Below are 19043 nucleotides of genomic sequence, written 5' to 3' on the forward strand. Positions count from 1 at the left end.
CCCATAGCCAGGCCTCAAGTCCTAGTATTTTGTGGCCAAATACAATGTTCTTTTTATTATATAACTGGACTCAGTAATCATATTTTCAGGCTCTGGAATTGGCCACAATTCCCTTCAGGGTCTAGCAGTACAAATTCCTATAATAAAATAGGATTCTGCTGGTTTGAGTCTAGAGTCTTGTGTTGTCATCCCGCAGTGAATGCCATATTGTTATCACACTGACCTTACAGGAACAGATGGGGAGAAAATGCAGAACGTTCTTCCTCCTGCTCCTGTTGTCCTGATCCACATGAATTGTGGTGCAGCAAAGGGAAAATGAAAAGGTAGCAGTTTGTCTCTAAAGCATCAAATTGCCATCTGGTCTGAAGGAATTTATTATTTAACCATTCCCATACAGAAGTTGAGGGAGCTCCAAAAAGCATTTTTGTTTTTCCTTGAGGAGCTGGACAGTTTCAGAAGCAAATTTTACCACCTCTTTGTTTCCTGGCCTATGGATAAGGGAGTACTTTCTAAAATTAGACAACTAATTGATGTACTTTGTGCATAGATGAGACATCACAGATCTCTAGGAACCTCAAGAAGGAGAAGGAGAATTAAATGATAATGAATGAGATTTCCATCTGTGGGAGTGACCCAAATGATTTCTGTAATTCAGAAGCTAAAGGAACCTGGGGACAACAAACTTAACCATTGAGTGTGAAAGACAATCTCCACAGGTCATAATAGACCACATTATATCTCAGAATTCTGTAACCTGGAATATTTTGGAGGTTGCAGTAGTCTGGGCTGCCATAGCAATGCACCATAGACAGGGTATCTTAAACCACAAAAATTTATTTCTCATGATTCTAGAAGCTACAAGTCCAAGATAAAGGTGTCATCAGGATTGGTTTCTTCTGGTTTCTTCTTGGTTTATAGATGGCCATCTTCTCCTTGTCTTCTTCATGGTCTTCCCTCTGTGCTCATCCATATCCAAATTCCCTCTTCTTCTTTTTTTTTTTTTCCCCAAATTCCCTCTTCTTATAGGGACACCAGTTGTATTGGATTAGGGCCACCCCAATTACCTCATCTTCACTTCATTACCTGTTTAAAGATCCTATATTTAAATACAACCACATTCCTAGGTACTGGATTAGGATTTCAACATATGTGTTGGGGGGTGAGGGGTGTGAGACAAAATCTAGCCCATAATATTCCTTAAGCGTATTTGTGACTTGTGCTGAGATTTTTCCTCTCAGCTCTATTTCCAATCTGTATTCTTTTCTGCTCTCTATTGCAGAAAACTACATTTCCAAGGCTCCCTTGCCAACTGGCTCTGGGTTGATAGAAGGCACTGGGGAAGACTGAATGTGGGAGGAGGAAAAAAAGCCAGCACATTTCTCCCTCTGCCTCAAGCAGTCCCCCTGACAGACAATGACTCTCCTCCATTGTTCTAGCACCAGCCAGGAAGCTCCTCCTTTATGGTGCCCATTCCTACTAGGCAGTCCTTGCCATAACTGTGTCTCTTGTCAGATAATCCTGGGGTCTAGCTCTGGTAACCATCTCCTTCCTTTGACCTTCTATCCCTAAGGGTGGAACTATCTTTCTGGGTTTTTAACTTCTTTCTTTCCTTCTTTCTTTCTTTCTCTTTCTTTCTTTCTTTCTATCTTTATAATGTTCAGTTAACCAGCATATAGTACATCATTAGTTTTTGATGTAGTGTTCAATGATTTATTAGTTGCTTATAACACCCAGTGCTCATCATAACATGTGCTCTCCTTAATACCCTCACCCAGTTACCCCATTCCCCTACTCCCTCCCTTCTGTAACCTTCAGTCTATTCCCCAACATCCTCTGTTTGGCACCTTAGCTCTTCCATCACTCGGCTAACCAATTCCTTGCATTAACTTTGCTCTTTGAAAGACAGAATATCTCCTCTTTCCCTACTACAATGTGATTGCTACATCCCCATCTCAGAAAGATGATTCAAACAGAAGGCAAAAAATAAATCTCAGCCTAGAACCTTAAAACAAAAAGGAGTATCTACTATGTGACAATAAAATGAAGTAACAAAGGCCACATATATTCTCTACTTATAAAATTTCTTTCTAGATGAGAAGACAAGCATTAGTAATAGTCTCATGAACTATAAAATCATGTGATCCCCAAATTCACAGCTAGCAGCCAACTGTCTATTGTAAAACTTAATCCCCCACATTCATGGGCTCCTTCCAAGGTCCTAGAAGGAACCTCGGCTATGTGTTTACATGGCTATTTATAAAACATGGTCATATATTTTCAGCAAAATTTTCAAAAGAAACAGATTTTTGAATTTACACATACTTGGAACCAAAACAAAACTTCAATGTCTCCTGCTGCAATTATTTCAGAGTTGGCAAGCAGGCGCTCAGCCTTTATAGCCACAGATATCGGCATTTGATTGAAGACCTTAATATGTTCTCTGGACTCCTGGGTCCTGGACACTCTGAGAGCCTAGCCATAGTTGTTCTTCATCTTCAACATCTACTGAGACAGCAGTACGCAGGTAAGTTCATGTGCTAGGGTCAGACAAGCTTGATTATAGTCCCAGCAACACCTTCTTTTACTATATAACTTGGAGCCTCAGGCTTTTGATATGTTAAATGGAAATAATTTGAGTACTTAACTCATAGGTTCGTGCTGAGGATTTAATGAAATTATCCAGGTGAAGTGTTTGAAGGGTCCCTAGAAATCTTTCTAGAGTAAATGCTACATAAATGGTACCCATTGTTATTATTGCTCTTATAAACAATGATCTCAGACATCCAGTACTTTGGTAATATGCCTCAGGGACTTCTTGGATGATCAAACTCTCCACAACCAAAATATCCGTTCTAACACATTATTTTTATAGACCATATTTTATAGACCATTTTTATCATCCACCCAAACTTTATGGTCATTGCAGGGCATATTTCCTAAGGAAAACACCTAGTACAGTTACACTCAGAAGCCTCTGATTCTCAAGTAAATACAATTTTGCCATAGGCAGAAGAATTTCTGTTTCTTATTGTTACAAAAAAAAAAAAAAAAGTGCCAAATACTCAAATTTACTTTACAGGCACCTGGACTTTCCTCCCAGGGTCAGCAGTTAAACAAACATTTGTAGGACTCTCCAGGAATCTGACCTAATGTCTCCAGCCCATCCGTCATCTGACCTAACACAGATTCAACTGTGAAAGCTCAGTATGCAATACAGATGCAAGCGGACCTGCTCTGTTCGAGGTAAATTAGGCCCCAATAGCCTTGTACATTGACACCCATGCCTAGTGAAAAAGACTTTTTAGTCTTTTTTAGTGAACGAATAAATCTCTCGAGAATACAGTTTGCAAACCATTCCTTTAGCCCAGGGGTCACCAAACATTTTCTGCAAAGGGCAAGGTAGTGAATATTTTAGGCTTTGTAAACCATGCAGTTTCCATCAGCAACACTCAACTTTGCCATTGTAGCACAAAAGCAGCCGTGAACAATAGGTAATGAATGTATATGGACATGTTCCTATAAATCTTTATTTATAAAAACAGGCAGTAGACTGAATATGACCTTTAGGCTATGGATTGCTGATCTCGACATTGGCTGAAAGGGGAGGAGGTTCTTAGAAAGTCAACAGTCCCTAGAAGCCAGGACATGCTTTTTTTTCTCCTTCTTCTCCTCCTCCTCCCATCCCCTTCCTTCTCTTTTTTCCCTTCCTCATCCTCCTTCTTCCTTTTTGAAGGTCTGAAAGGTTAGGTGCAAGCTTTTTTTTCTCCTTCTTCTTCTCTTCCTTCTCCTCCCACCCCCCTCCTCCTCTTTTTCCTCTTCCTCCCCCTCCTCCTTCTTTTTTGAGGGTCTGAAAGGTTAGGTGCATATTCTTACCTTGAAGACTGTAGTGCTATAGATTATTTTTATTGTTTTCACTATTATGGCTTACATGTAACCTTGACAGTCTAATAAATAAACAACAGCCAATGACCTTTTCAGCATCTTTGAAGTGTCCTTGCTTACCTGTAGAAAATATTCATTAAAGAACAAACGGGGCACAGCCATGATGATTGGTAAGCCCTCCCCATGGTGGGCTGTGCAAACTTGGGCAATTTCCAATCTCTCTGAGCTTCCTTCCATCATCTATAAAATGACAATCACACTAGCTCCTTGACAGAATTGTCAGGCAGTTTAAAGAACTTCAGAGTAAGTGTTCAACACATGGCAGGTCCCTTTCCCTTTTTATTAAACATGGAGGGCAAGGATGGGTTTCTTCTAAAAAGTGGACAGAAAGGAACACAATGAAAAAGTCTAACTGGCCTAAAAATTGCTCTAGCAATTCCTCCTAAATGTCAGTATTTTTTAGAACACCAAGTCTTTCTCTATCAATGGAACATGCAACAAGTTTAGCCTGATATGCAGTTGACCCTTGAACAATGTGGATTTGAACCGCATAGATCAACTTACATGCAGATTTTTTTTCAATAAGCATGGTACAGTACTATAAATATATTTTCTCTTCCTTATGATTTTCTTCATGACAATTTCTTTCCCTAGCTTACTTTATGGTAAGAACAGGACATAATACATATACATATAATAGTTAACCGACTATTTATGTTATCAGTAAGGCTTCTTGTCAACAGTAAGTTACCAGTAGTTAAGTTTTGGGGGAGTTAAAAGTTATACGTGGATTTTCAACTGTGTTGGGGGTGGGAGGATGGATTCCTTAACTCCTGCCTTGTTCAAGGGTCAACTGTAGTGGGAAAACCTCAAAATTAGAAGAGTCCAAGGGACACAGGTTCTTGTTTTAGCTCTTCCATGTGACTCTGTGTAAATCACTTCTCTTTATTACCAATTTCTTTTAATTTCCTTAATCGTCAAAATGAAGATGGCTGAATGAGATCAAGGATTCCCAAAGTGGCAGAAAACCATCAACAGAAGTTCTTGAATCCACGCAAACATCTGAATAAAATGCTCTCATGTGGAAGTAGAAAAAGCAATGTTAAAAACAATCAGAATTTGATGGTGTGAGCAACACTGGGTTGGATGATTCCTCAGGTGCCTGCTGATTCTCACTGTCCCTGTCTCAGTGAAACTGTGTAGCTCTATTATTTCTATTGCACATCCCATAAATGTAATTGCCAATATGGCATTGTTATTCAGGAGGCATTTTATTAATCATACTGAGTTCACACTATGAATACAGACTGGGGATATGGCTTCTTTCCTTAGCTGCTTGAAAATCAACTGAAGCCAGCTCCACTGCAGGGGGGCATGGTAACAATGTACACAATCAGTCTTCCCTCTTTGAAAGAAGTCATGATTCCCAGTGACAGGAAAACAGGCTACTATGATGGAGAAGCAGATGTGAGGCAGGATCTCAAGAGTGGCCAAAGTTAAGCATTTTCATTCATCAAATGTGCAGCTGCTGCTCTAGAACTAGAAGTAAATTATGGGAGACAGAAGTTGTTTTTGCCTGCTCAGCATCTAGTCCCATTCTTGTGGTAGCGCTTCAGTTTTCCTTGGAAGGGGTGGGCAGGTGAATCACACTCAGTCTGTGAGATTCTGGTGCGGTTGACTCAGATTTCTGGAGGTGTCACATGATCCTACTCTGGCCAATGAGAATAATCTATCTCCCTGGACAGTGATTGACTTAGGGTTGGGCACGTGAGTCAGACAGATCCAATGAGAGTCCATTTCATGTCTCTTACTGGAACCATTGATAAATCTATTCTCCTTCCTTTGAGATTATTTAACTGATAGAATGGAAGCCATAGTTGCCACCCCCACACATACACAAACACACAAAATAGGCTCTCAGAGCACAGAGGCAACACAGAAAAAACACAGTTCTCTTTCCTCCTCCCCACCACACATACTACATATGCTTCTCCAGGCTGAACTGCTGAACTACTTCAGTTTTCCAAACAACCCACTACATCACACTTCTTTGCATCGTAGAATTGAACTGACCTTGGCAAGCAACATTTCTAGGAAATACGTTGTTATGTCTGCTGTATCAGACACACCATATGCCCACAAGTTACCAAATACTTTGCTGCTGTTCAATTCCACGGGAATTTGAATGATTACAGCTTGTTGTTTTGACCCAACCATTACTGGGCCAAATGTCTTATGACTATTTCCACAGTGAGGTATAGATGTTCACCCGATGATCAAAGCCAAAATAGAAAAGCAAGAATAATTAGTGTCTTGATTTTTTTATATCTCCTATAGGAGAATACTTGCAAATACAGTCATATTTGAGGCTTCACTCCAGCCAAGATGGAGTAACACTTTAACCTGCCATCCTGAAACAACCAAAAAACAAACATAATCTATGAAGCAATGGTTTATAAGACAATGGATATCAAGTAAAAGAGAACAATAACCCTTGAGGGACATGAAACAAATTAGGTGAATCTTATGATTGTCCCCCACTTCCTGCTTTGAATTTCCAGGACATGGCATAAGGCAAGGCCACCTGTCAGAAGCTAATGGACTGAGCTGAGGAGACAGAGCTGAGAGTCTGGGGACACCAGGGTGGTTAGAGTTAAAGGAGAGAGTACCAGAGAGAAGAGAGCTGCACTGAGAAAGCATCCCAGAGGTCTGCAGAAGTTTCCTCCAGCATGTGGCTAAGCCGTGATCATTCAAAAAAACCAAAATAGCTCTGAAACAGAAAAATGAGGATAAAGGACTAACACTACCTTATTTCAAGTCAAAACTGTAAGCAAGACAGTATGGTATTAGGACACCAACGAGTACTTCAATGGAACAAAATAGAATTCAGAAAGAGATGCATGCCCATACGGACAACCAGGTTTTGACAAAGATGCAAAGGCAGTTCAATGGAGAAAGTCTAATAGTTACAACAAACAATACTGAAACAATCGGCTATCCATACCTCACACCATATACAGAAGTTGACTCAATATGAATGTAGCATCTAAAACAATAAATTCTATTAACTATAAAGTTTCCAGAAGAAAACACAGGAGAAAGCCTTAGTGACTTTGTGTTAAAAGTTTTTTATTTTTTTTAAAATATGGAACATTTCCTTAATTTGTATGTCATCCTTGTACAGGGGCCATGCTAATCGTCTCTGTATCGTTCCCATTTTAGTTTATGTGCTGCCAAAGCGAGCATTGTGTTAAGAGTTTTTAGATACCGCATTAAAAACATAATCCATAAAAGAAAAAAATGACAAGTCAAATTTCAACAAAGTTCAAAACTTTTGCTCTTTAAAAAATAGCTAAGAGAATAAAAGAAAAGCCACAAAATGAGAGAAAATATTTACAAATTATATTTCTGAAAGGGGATTTATGTCCAGAATATATGAATAACCCTGAAAAGCCAATAATAATTAAATAAAGTCAATAATAACAAAAAAAAAACATTTTCAAAAGTGAACAGAAGATTTGAATAGATACTTCACTAATGAAGTTATCCCAGAGGGAAATAAGCACATGAAAAGATTCTCAACATTGCCAATCATTAGGGAAATTCAAATTAAAATCTCAATGAGGTACCAGTGCATACCTATCAGAGTAGCCGAAAATTTAAAAAGTTACCAATGACAAGGGATAGCTATGATTTAGAGGAACTAGAACCCTCATGCATTTCTGGGGAAGTGTAAAATGCGACAACCACTTTGAAAAACAGTTTGACAGTTTCTCGAAAAACTTCAACGTAAAAATACTCTTGGGTGTTTGCCCAAGAAAAATGAAAGTATATCTCCGAAGATTTGAATGTGAACATTCATAGCATATTTATTTACAATAACCAAAAACTAAAAACAATCCAAACCCATTAATAGGGGAATGTATAAACTCTTGTATCTATACAAATGAACACTCACAAATAAGGAACGAACATGCATAAGTCCCAAAATAATTATGCTGACGAAAGAAGGCAGGCAAGAAGAGTAACTACTTTATGATTCCATTTCTATAAAATTCTAAAAAAAAAAAAAAAAAGGCAAGCCAATCTGTAGAGACAGAAAGCAAATCAGGGGTTACCTGGGGCTGGGGGAAGGGGAAAGACGGTAGGATTACAAAGGAACGTGAGAAAAGTTTTGAGGAGGAGGGGGTATGTCCATAACCTTGATTGTAATGACAGTTTTACAGGCATACGGATATGTCAAAATGTATCAGACTGTCCATTTTAAACACAGGCTGTTTGTTGGTATGTTAATTACACCTCAAAAAAGCTGATTTTAAAAATAATAACCACAATTATTTCCCTTCCTGTATCTATGTCCCTTTGCAGTGTAGGTTTGCAGGTATTCCCATCAAAAGATAAAGGCTATTTCTCCATCCTTTGAATCTGGGATGGCTTATGAATGTGCTAGAAGGGATTTTATTGCCCATTCTGATCTAGGCCTTTAAAAACTTGTCTGTTGCCTACTCTCTTAGTCCATTTGGGCCGCTTCAACAGAATACCATTGACTGGGGGGCTCAAACAACAAACTTTTGTTTCTCGCAGTCAGCCAAGGTGTTGGCAGACTCAGGGTCCGATTAAAGTCCACTTCCGGATTCAGAGACAGGCACTTCCTCACTGTGTCTTCTCGTCGGGGAAGGGGTCTCTTTCATGAGGGCATTCATCTCATTCAGGAAGGCTCTGCCCTTGTGACACAGTCACAGACCACAGGCCTCCTCTCCTAGCACCATCACGCTGGGAGATAGTATTGCATCCAAGTGAATCTGGGGAAGGACACAGTCATTCCACAGCATTTGCTCAGAACACTGATGCTGTCGGGTGAACAAGCAAGCAGCTTGGAGGACAAAAGCCAGGCAACCTGCCCCTCCCTGCTGACATCCAGCTAACCTCCAGAAGCCACCTACCTGGCCCCCACATGAGGAAACCAAGTCCCTGCAGGAACCCAGTCTAGACCATATGACCTCCCCCACTGGGGCCAACTTAAAGGGTCCACCCTCCAAATCATTAGCTAAACAAACACCTGCTGTGTTAAGCCACTATGTTTGGTGTGTTTTCATATGCAGCATGATTTGTGGTAACATAAAAGTGATTTATTTCCCAGCCAGAATCATGTTTCTCAGCTCAACTTTGCGTGATCTTTGTAGAGCAACCAGAAGTCTGGTAACTGGGAACTGTTAACCGTACAACCACCTTCACTCCACGAGAAAGTTTTATTTCTTCATAGACCAAGCACTGGGCATCTACAAGGCCCTAGACACCATGTCACACCCCAGGTGCAGGCATGCAAAAGATTGGAGATTACAGATCAGAGTAACCAACCAGCAGCACTGGGCCTCCCAGACTCCTGACTTCCCTCTTCTTGGTTGACCTTGTGGTCATCCACACTTCTAAATCAATTCTTTCCAGGGAGCACCTGTCTGGGTGCTTCCAAATTCTCTCCTCCACCAGATTCCTGGAAAAAGCCTTCACCTCCATGGAGAAAGGTCTCTTTTTAAGCTGGTCACTTTTTGTTTGTTTGTTTTATTTTTTCTTTTCTTTTTGATTTTTTTTTCCATTTTTTTAAATTTATTTATTTTTTCAGCGTAACAGTATTCATTGTTTTTGCACAACACCCAGTGCTCCATGCAAAACGTGCCCTCCCTATTACCCACCACCTGTTCCCCCAACCTCCCACCCCTGACCCTTCAAAACCCTCAGGTTGTCTTTCAGAGTCCATAGTCTCTTATGGTTTGCCTCCCCTTCCAATTTTTTTTTTTTATAAACATATAATGTATTTTTATCCCCAGGGGTACAGGTCTGTGAATCGCCAGGTTTACACACTTCACAGCACTCACCATAGCACATACCCTTCCCAATGTCCATAACCCCCTCCCCCTCTCCCAACCCCACCTCCCCCCAGCAACCCCCAGTTTGTTTTGTGAGGTTAAGAGTCATTTATGGTTTGTCTCCCTCCCAATCCCATCTTGTTTCATTTATTCTTCTCCTATCCCCCTAACACCCCATGTTGCTTCTCCATGTCCTCATATCAGGGAGATCATCTGATAGTTGTCTTTCTCTGATTGACTTATTTCACTAAGCATGATACCCTCTAGTTCCATCCACGTTGTCGCAAATGGCAAGATTTCATTTCTTTTGATGGCTGCATAGTATTCCATTGTGTATATATACCACTCCTTCTTGATCCATTCATCTGTTGATGGACATCTAAGTTCTTTCCATAGTTTGGCTATTATAGACATTGCTGCTATAAACATTCGGGTACACGTGCCCCTTCGGATCACTATGTTTGTATCTTTAGGGTAAATACCCAGTAGTGCAATTGCTGGGTCATAGGGTAGTTCTATTTTCAACATTTTGAGGAACCTCCATGCTGTTTTCCAGAGTGGTTGCACCAGCTTGCATTCCCACCAACAGTGGAGGAGGGTTCCCCTTTCTCCGCATCCTCGCCAGCATCTGTCATTTCCTGACTTGTTGATTTTAGCCATTCTGACTGGTGTGAGGTGATATCTCATTGTGGTTTTGATTTGTATTTCCCTGATGCCGAGTGACGTGGAGCACTTTTTCATGTGTCTATTGGCCATCTGGATGTCTTCTTTGCAGAAATGTCTATTCATGTCCTCTGCCCATTTCTTGATTGGATTGTTTGTTCTTTGGGTGTTGAGTTTGCTAAGTTCCTTATAGATTTTGGATACTAGCCCTTTATCTGATATGTCGTTTGCAAATATCTTCTCCCATTCTGTCAGTTGTCTTTTTGATTTTTTTTCTTCTTTTTTTCCTTTGTGCTCTGACAGCTTTGTGCCATTTGTCATTGAAAGTGCAGCATCATCCGAATAAAGGTGAGGAGTGACATTTCTAATAGCCGCTTGGGCACAGCACTAATAATTTAAAAAGGCTGTTACTTCAAAGAACACCCTTTCAGCACAGGATGTTATGTGGTGCAAAACTCAGCATGTCAACAGGCTACACGCTGGCAATTTTCCTTTGGTTCTGAGACCTCAAAAAGAATCCCATGTGCTGGGAGCAGCCTGACCATATTTCCAGCCCTTTCCACATCACCACTGCTGAAAGCCAGGCACCAAGCCAGGCACCTGTTTAGTGACCAAAACTGGATGCTCTCACTCTCCAAGTACCACTGAAAGGAAGCTACGGCCTTTTTCTGTAAGGCCTGCTTTCTTTGCCTGTATTCCCAACTTCTGGCTCCACGTGGCAATAGGCCAAGCCCAGTAGCCTTGATGAAGGAGCAGTAAACTTGGGAATCCTCTGGAGTTTCAGTCCCCACAAGACAAGGGAGATCACCTCATTATAGCCTTCATTTGACCATCATGGCAGATTAAAAGGCCTATTAATCAAAGTCCAAAATAAGCCACTCACAGCCCAATCCACTGGCAGACTGTATTGTACAGCTTCCAGATGCACTGGCCATTGGGACTGAAGCCAGGAGAGAAAGACTATTCCATACACGAGAAGGTCAGTTTGGCAAAGAGACAAGAACATAGGATATTGGGGCTTGGAACCAGAATGCGCCTGAATTTTAGCCGTCATAAAACCTAACATCATTGTGTCACCTAAATAGCGAGTAGTTGGAATAACTAAAATGGAACCTACACATAAAAAATTGGTAAAATCATCAATTACAACCCGGTTTTCATTCTTGCACCTACTGCTTAGAGGAAATCGTCTCACTGGAGCTTGCCTGATAGGCAGCCAATAAAATTCTGAAGGGGTCAGGCTGAAGGAGACTCAAAAGGACTTTTTTCCAAAGCCCAGGTACGTGCATTCTAAGAGGAGGACCGGTTTGATAATGCACGTCTGCCACATTCTGCCGCACCCCTCTTACCAGTCAGGAAACTACTGTCATCATCATACATATTGCTAGCAAACCAGACTCCTCCCCCTCATCTCACTGCAATTTGACCTTGTGGTTCTTGCAGGAGAGACTCGCATTAAGCCCAAATGCAGAAGAACTGCTATCTCCCAGACATTCAAAAATTAAAGTCTATAACACCAAAGATCTTTATCCAACCATTTCCAAAAATTCGTCAGGATTCCCCCACTGTCGAGGAAGTAAAATCCTTTTCAAATTTCCTGGAGAGAGCTTGACAGATGAGGACGTGGCAGGTGGACGCCCATTCCCTTTAGAAAGAGGTAGTTCCAGGATAAAGATAATAGTAAACGCTGTCAAATTCAATGCTATGAGCACAGTTTAATCACTGGTGCTAGCAGTGAATGCCACATTACATAGCTTGTTGCTTTGTCTATATTAAATATGTCTTGTTATCTGACACATGGAACAGGTGGACAATTTCAGTCTCGTTAGGGAACATGACCTCTGCTGAGGAAATCAGCCATTTTTTAAAAAGATTTATTTTATAGAGATAGAGGGAGTGAGGGAGGAGCAGAGAGAGAAAGAATCTCAAGCAGACTGTGTTCTGAGCAGGGAGCCCGACGAGGGCCTCGCTCTCATAACCCTGAGATTGTGACCTGAGCCAAAATCAACACTCAGGCGCTTAACCGACTGAGCTACCCAGGCGCCCGACATCAGCCACTTTTACAAATGCTCTTCAATCTGAGGGTATTTGAGAATCGTGGGTTTCAGTACTGGCACATTGGGGCTTGGCAAGGCTGAGGTCCAGTGCTCACGGCTGTCATCGCGGATGTCTTCAAAGCCAGCTGGACTCCCTCTCAGGACCAGACTCTGAGGGCTCTGTTCCAAGTGGCAGTGTTGAAGCTCCCATTCACGTCTATTTTTGATTCCCGCACGTTGCTTTGGTCTAAGCTCAGATTAAAGAACTGGAATCAATCGCTATCAGAACACTCTCCCATTCTCCAGTATAAGAGCATCTGTGACCCATGTTAGCCATGAGAAGCAACTATCACCAAAGTGAATGGTACTGGGTCTGCGACCGACCTGAGCTATTACTCTGAGCAGTGTATATCCTCTCTGTGGCTAGATCTTCCCCGAGAGGATTAGACTCGGTCATGCCTAAGACTTCGTTTTAGGATTGTGCTTAGGAGTTGCCAGTGAAAAGAAAAATGTATATCAAGACTGCTAACTTGACTTCAAAGTATTCTGAATTTCCCCTAAATGCTGACTTGAGTAACAAATATATGATTTTTTTTTTCTTAACCATGAAGGAAATGCCTACCTTTGACTGGAGGCAACATCAAGGCAACATCAAGGAAATCAGAGCACAGACGCCTAGAGAACAGCGACAATCCTACGTGAGCCCCTGGATACAAACATTTCTAAAGCACATACGCTTCAAGACCTTCCAGTTACAAGAACCAGGAAATGCCCTTGGGTGCTTACACTTGTCTAGTTTTAGTTTCTCGTCACTCAAAACCAGATGATTCTTGACCAACAGGAAGGAATCCTAGGGCCCCTGAAGAGTGTTCTTTATTTGTGTTTCTCTCTCTCTCAGGAAAGTAGCAGCTTTAATGTACTTCAGCTTCAGTATCTTGAGCTTTAAAGAAGAAATAGCCTTTTTGACCCAACTTCTCAGACTGTAACCTGCATTTGTCCAGATTGGTCTGTAATCCAGTGGAAAGAAATTCACATGGGCTCCGTGGAGGGGAAAGGAAAACGGACAAGAGGCTTACGAGTTAACTCTGCATCGGAGCCCTGGAGTGCCCAGCCGCTCCCTCCAGCAGCCCTGGGCAGGCCGCACACAGGCACTGGCCAACACTGCTGAGGCCACATCCGTGTCCCGGGAGCCAAGTAGTTGTACAGAAGAGCCAAGGGCAGATGGACGCAGACAACCAGGGCACCCCCACGTCCCCCAGATTGCCAAAGGACAAACCTGGGAAGCCAAAATACACCTGCAAGCCCAGGGAAAGAAACCAGGCTAGATCTACAGCCGGGACAGAGTCAGGAAGGCCAGTGTAGTACTTCAAAGTCATACTGGATGCTCAAACCTCCTTATAAGTGGGTTCCAGGGGCCTGGTGCATAGGGGTCAGCCTGTAAAAAGACTCAGGGTGAACAAAAGGCAGCAAACCATTAGGTTCAGGGGAGAGAAGAAAGAAAGGAAAAAAGAAAGGGGGACTGGAAGAGAGACTACAGAACAGGAGAAACAATCAAGGAGAGAGGGGAGGTACCAGGGCCCTCGGAAACAGACAGGCCCAGGTTTACATATGGGTTCTGCTGCTTCCCGTGAGACTTCTTTTTGTCCTCCTCCCTCCCCGCCTTCCTTCTTTCTTCCCTTTCTTTCCAGTTTCAAAAACTGTATTGAATTATAGTGCCTATGTCATAAATTCACACTTCGAGGGCAGAAATCAATGACTTTACCAACAAGTGCAAACTTCACCATAAAGTAGTTCTGGAACATTCTCAGCTCTCCGATAAGAACCTTCATTATTCCCATATACACTTACTCCCCATCCCTGCTCTTATCTCCAGGTAGCCAATATTTTCTGTCTCCATACATACATCTATTTCCAGTCTTTATAAATTTGCCTTTTCTGGACACTTCCATAAGGGAAATCATGCAGTAGGAGGTCTCTTGTGTCTGACTTCTTTTATTTTTTAAGGCTTTAAGGTTTTAAGGCTTCTTTTATTTTTTTAAGGCTTTGAGGTTTTAAGGCTTATCCATCACCCATGGCATAACAAATATCAGGTGTTTGTCTTTTTTTTTTTTTTTTTTGTGAATAGCAGTCCACTGTAGGTAAATGAGACTTATTTTCTTAAGCCTCAGTGTCCTCACCCATAAAATAGGGATAAGAATAATAGCAGCAATTTGGTGGACTGTTATAGTGATAAATGAAATTCTGCATATTGGGAGCTTAGCAGAGCAACAGGCTCCCAGCACGGGCATAATTAATCTTAAGAAGCAACCCTAGTAATCTGAAGAAAGCATTGCTCTTTCAACCTTCCTCGCTTCTCTGACTCTAGTTGCCTTCCTCCTCCTCTTCACTCAGCGGAGAGCAGGTGTGTTTGCATTCTTATAGGAAAGGAAAGAACAAAACCTGAGAGACTGCCACGGGCCACAGGAGACCCTCTGGGTGCAAAGAGCCGACAGTTCCTGCAGCCATAGCCCGTCAGTCAGTCCCCGCGCCCTGACTGCCAGAGACACAGCACGTCTGCGCGTGGAGGGGGAAGACGGCCGAATTGAGTCCGTCATGCACAGACTCGCTCTTCTAAAGAAATGGAAGGATAACAATGCAAAGGAAAGCATTGTAAGTGGGAATAATGGTGTGAAATTGAGGAAAGGAACAAACACCTGTGAATTGGAAAATGCCACCCGGGAGCCTGATGTGCCTTTGATGGCTGCGGGGTCTTTCTGAGGGAATTACAGGTGCAGCTGACTGCAGCAGTCTAAGCTCAGACGGGACAAAGGAACGAGGCTGGCCATTGTCAAGAAGCATCCTACAGCGCTGACTATCCACCCGGCCTTTTGTCTCTTTTGTAGCTGACTCTGAAAATGCACTCTGCAAAGCTCGTGACTTGGCATTGTTCATCCTTCCTGCCCACAGAAATACATTAGCCAAATACAGAAATCTGCATGGAGAAATGGATTCTAAGGTTCGAAGCAGGGGAACTACTGACCCTATTCTCTGCTGCAGAGCCCACAGAAGGAAGACCCCCAGAGGCCTTCCACTGATGTATATCAAATGTAATTGCAACCTTCAGAGGAAAGAGCCAGTTTATCAAAGGGTGAGATTTTAGGCATGGGGGACTTTCAGATGCTTAGTAAATGCTCCCGAAAATAACAAATATCCAAACCAAGTTTTGCATTTCAGTTACAGTACAGAGTTGCTGGAAAGATGCTCAGAAACCTCTAAGTCAACCCTTGTGTTTAATAGCCAGAAGGCAGAAAAAGAATAGAAACATGACACACGCATACACACGCAAAACCATGACCTTGGCAGGGTGGATAAGGACCTTTCATTACTCATTTGGTCTAGGATAAGTTAAGGAAAGGACTGTAATCTCCAAACCTGCACGTTCTCTGTATTGCTAAGGATAGAGGCTCAGCAGAGAGCTTTTGGGTTTAGTCAAAATAAATACCTCGGTGAAGTTTCTTCGCAACCACAGTCAAAGCGGGAGCCTAACGTGAGGGGAATATTAGAAATTAAACTGCTCTGCATACAGTGTTTTTTGGTGCATGGAAGAGTAAGGAGCCTAGGGACCCAGGAATGAAAGAAGAAGGCCATAAGGAAAGATCGCTTTAAAGCAGTAGCTCTCAACCAGGTGCAGTTTGACTCCCAGGGAACATTTGGCAATATCTGGAGACATTTTCAGGAGCCACAAGGGCGGGGGGGGGGGGCGGTTTACAATTGTCGTCTAGTGGGTAGAAGCCGGGGACACTGCCAAACACCCTGCAGTGCACAGGGCAGCTTCAACAATGGATTATCCCATCCAAAATGTCAACACCTGCTGTAGAAGAAAAAAGCACCTGTCTGCATCTGGAAAAGTCAGAAATTCAGTAGAAGAACAATCAGGAAGAAATTCCCTAGGACCGGGGATGGACCAATTTTAATGACATCTATTGAATTTTAACTTATTCTGCTTGCTTTCAGGTACGAAAATCCCTCTTTCCCTTTTCCCTATGTTACATTCTATTGCAACAGCCTTGGGGTGGGGATGCTTTGGAAAATAACGAGGAGGAGCAAGCGTCAGAGCAAGGAGTTAGGGTGGCAAACGCAATGGCAGAGACCCAGAGTGACATTGTCAACCAGGCAAAAACAGAGATGGAGGCTGTGGGACAGGCTGGCCTATTTGCACCTCAGCAGTCCCCCAAATGATCAGGGAAGGCGTGGGAGCTCTACCAGTATGTGGCAAGGAGGCTTGGGGAGCTTATGACACAGGTAGGGAGGCCTCAGAGTGATGAGCTTGTGAAAAGGTGATGAACTTGCTTGCCGCATGGTGATTACAGAGTATGGAGTTCCATTCATGCCCACGGGTGGTCAGAGCCTAGGGGGCAGTGCTGGTGGGCTGAAGCCTCCATTCTTCTCTGTATTCTAGTCCCTGGTACCCCATCGGTGCAGGCAACATGCCTTCAACTGGTAGGTTGGATTTTTCACCACTACATGCAGTTGTGGTCGTTGTCTTCTTTTTTTTCCACTTTTGTACATTTACTAAAAACAAAATTCCAAATGTGAATCAGTGAAAGACATCAGAAACTCTAGATGCAGGATCAGACAGATTCTCTCTCACACTTCACAACCCCTGAAGTTTTCAAGAACCTCTATATACCAGACAGGGTGCTTGGCACTCTCGGTCGTCACAAGACTGTACATAGAACCATTCCCATTTTACTGATGAGAAAACTGAGGCTTATAAAGCCTCAGATTCTTCCCAGGGTGGCACAGATGGAAAAATGGATGAGCCAGGCTTGGAACCTGGTCACCTTGACTTTCAATACTGGGGAACAAGTTACAATGGAAGTATTATAGGGAATGGAACAGGAATGAGTAGCCAACACATAAACAGATGCTCAATATTATCAGTCCAAATAAACGTGAATTAAAACAAAATAACATTTTAGTTGATAAGCAGAAATAAAGAATGTTAAGAGCTAGGGAATATAAGTTGAAATATACTTCTAGGAAAGTATATTGGAAAAGTGATTTGGATTGCTTTTAGGAAAGAAATTTGGTGATAATTATAAAGAGTGCTCATAAGATTCCTACCATTTGACCAAGTGATTCCATTTCTAGAATGCTGTTATAAAGAAATAGCACAAATAATGGTAGAGACTTATACATAAATTATGGGATTATTTATTATAGCAAAAGAGAGAAGCTGCCTGAGTATCATAATTAGGGAAATTAATAAATTTTATCATCATGTAAAATGGAATTTTATATACATTTACTAAAAATTATTTTACCAAGATATTGATAATATGGGAAAGTGCTTGAAATACCAAGATAGAAAGGCTAATCCAATGGTATTTTTGTCATGATATCCAATTTTTTAAATATCTAAGAAAAAGAGATGCAAATAAGACATGCCAAAATATTAATATGGTCTTTTTCTTTTAAATATCTTTCTGTATATTTATAATATTCCATTAAATCTATACCTTGCATTTATAATCATAAAGAAAATGAAAAGCAAAAAGATTGAAATGCTTTGATAAGCTGTGGAAAGAATTTCATAAATGTTGGTTCCTTTGGGTCAGACTAAAACAGATGGGAAATGGAGGCCTTTGACAGGGAGCCTTTATTCTGCAAAGTGCGTTCTTGATAATGTCCCCCAAAATGAGCAACACCTGTGGGGCACCAAAGATGCACAGAGGATTCACCGTGCTCCCACTGAGAGAGAGCTCAGGAGAGAGACCAGAGTCCTGAGAAAAGAGCAAATCTCTCCAATAAAAGTGGGCTTGGATGGGGGTAAGCCAGACAGAAGCCAGGCAGAGCAGAGACAGTGTAAAATGTTCTTAATGCAGAAGAGTCCTCCTTGCCCTTAGGTGGACCAGATTCTGGCAATCTCTGATGATCTTAATCGAATAAGTAGGCCCTGGACATTTCTAGAATGAAGTGCTCCCTGCATTGTACAGTGCAGGCAAGCAAGAGCACGATGGGCCAACCACTGACCCTGGAGTCCATGTTTCTCACTCTGGTGGTGTGGGGTCCATTGGCTACACAGCGGGCTGGGTTATGTGGGCTGAAGAGAAGCTGAAGGCTGGGGACCCAGGAATGATAGACAGGGCCCTAAACATTCTGTGAGTGGTGTCTTTCAGGATGAAACCCCAGTATTACAGCCCGTGTGTTGATTAGTCACATAGCACTCACTTCATTTCTCACATGGAAAAAACCCTAAAGGCCTGAAGGTGTTGCCTTTCACCAGCGCCCTGTGATCCAGCAAAATAGCGAAGGTTAAGAAATGGCCTGACCCTCTGTGTTCCAGAAAACAGTGCACTGAAAAGAACTGGCCTCCCCCTAGGACTTGGATAAGACTCATGGATGCCCTCTGCCCCTTGTTTATCTATGGCAAGACCAGGCACATACCCTCCAAATTCCTATTCTTTGTCTCATACATTATTAACTGAATGGCTTGCCCTCACTGCTCAACTAGAGCAAAAACACTTATTAGCCGAGTTTTGATCATGCTTCTGTAACCCCTCTAGGCCCCCGAACTTGAGCCCACCCCCGGCCTGAATCGGCGTTCAGCCCCTTC

At 42.2% G+C, this 19043-nt stretch overlaps 1 non-coding gene across 1 annotated transcript; it reads right to left on the reverse strand.

The window, feature by feature from the left end:
• Positions 1–7021: 7021 nt before the first annotated feature.
• On the reverse strand, positions 7022–7128 carry LOC123955842. The gene has a single exon (XR_006821387.1). It is a non-coding gene; the product is annotated as a U6 spliceosomal RNA (small nuclear RNA).
• Between the last annotated feature and the right edge of the window lie 11915 nt (positions 7129–19043).

The sequence above is a fragment of the Meles meles genome, chromosome 13 (genome assembly GCF_922984935.1).
Source record: "Meles meles chromosome 13, mMelMel3.1 paternal haplotype, whole genome shotgun sequence".
Taxonomy (NCBI): domain Eukaryota; kingdom Metazoa; phylum Chordata; class Mammalia; order Carnivora; family Mustelidae; genus Meles; species Meles meles.